Consider the following 998-nt stretch of genomic DNA (forward strand, 5'->3'; position numbering starts at 1 on the left):
AGAACTGCCCCATAGGGTTTCCAAGGAGCAGCTGGTGGATTCAAACTGCCAACCTTTTGGTTAGCAGCTGAGCTCTTTAACCACTGCGCCACCAGGGCTCCTGATGCTATGGATGGTAATCTCCTTTACTTAGAGCCAATAAATTATAAAAGTTAATTACATCACCAAAATAAATACCTGCATGGTGACTGGTCTTTGATCAAACGACTGGGCACCACAGCCTAGCCAAGATGACATATAAAGTTCACCATCACAGCCGTTGGGTCACAATGACAAGAACTGGCACCAAGCCTTTCTGGGCACTTTGGATCCCTGTGGTCAAGATCCAAAGTTTTTAGAAATTCAGAATCTAAGAGCTAATACTAAAGAAAGTTATTACAGTCAAGAAGACAATGCTTGAATAAAGAAGGCCATTGAATTCTGTACACCACAAGGGATTACAACAGAACTTTCTTTTTTCGCCTTCCACCTTTTTTTAAATTTTTGTTGTTGAAAATATACACAGCAAAGCATGCACCAATTCAGCAATTTCTACATGTACAAGTCAGTGACAGTGATTACATTCTTCAATTTGTGCAACCATTTTCACCCTCCTTTTTTCCAAATTGTTCCTCCTCCATTAACATGAACTCACTGCCCCCTGAGCTTAATGCTGTCAGTTTTATTCTGTATAGATAGTTCTTTAAAAGAGCACAATGCTCAAGGCAGACATTCTTTACGAATTAAGCTGAACTATTGTTTGGTTTAAAGAAGACCTCAGGGGATATTTTTGGCTTAAGGTTTAAAGATTATCTCAGGGGTTCATCCAGCCTCCATGGCTCCAGAAAGTCTGGCTTCCATGAGAATTTGAAATTCACAGCAGAACTTTTAAGAGATCAAAAATTTCTTAAAGTACGTACACAGTCCATGAGTATGTACAGAATGGGTAGAGAACACAGCCTAACCAATCAGAACTTCTCCTCCAGGAGTTGATGTCAGTTACCCTTAAGCAAAAACAT

This window comes from Trichechus manatus, unplaced genomic scaffold (genome assembly GCF_000243295.1).
Source record: "Trichechus manatus latirostris isolate Lorelei unplaced genomic scaffold, TriManLat1.0 scaffold00004, whole genome shotgun sequence".
In the NCBI taxonomy this organism is placed as follows: Eukaryota; Metazoa; Chordata; class Mammalia; order Sirenia; family Trichechidae; genus Trichechus; species Trichechus manatus.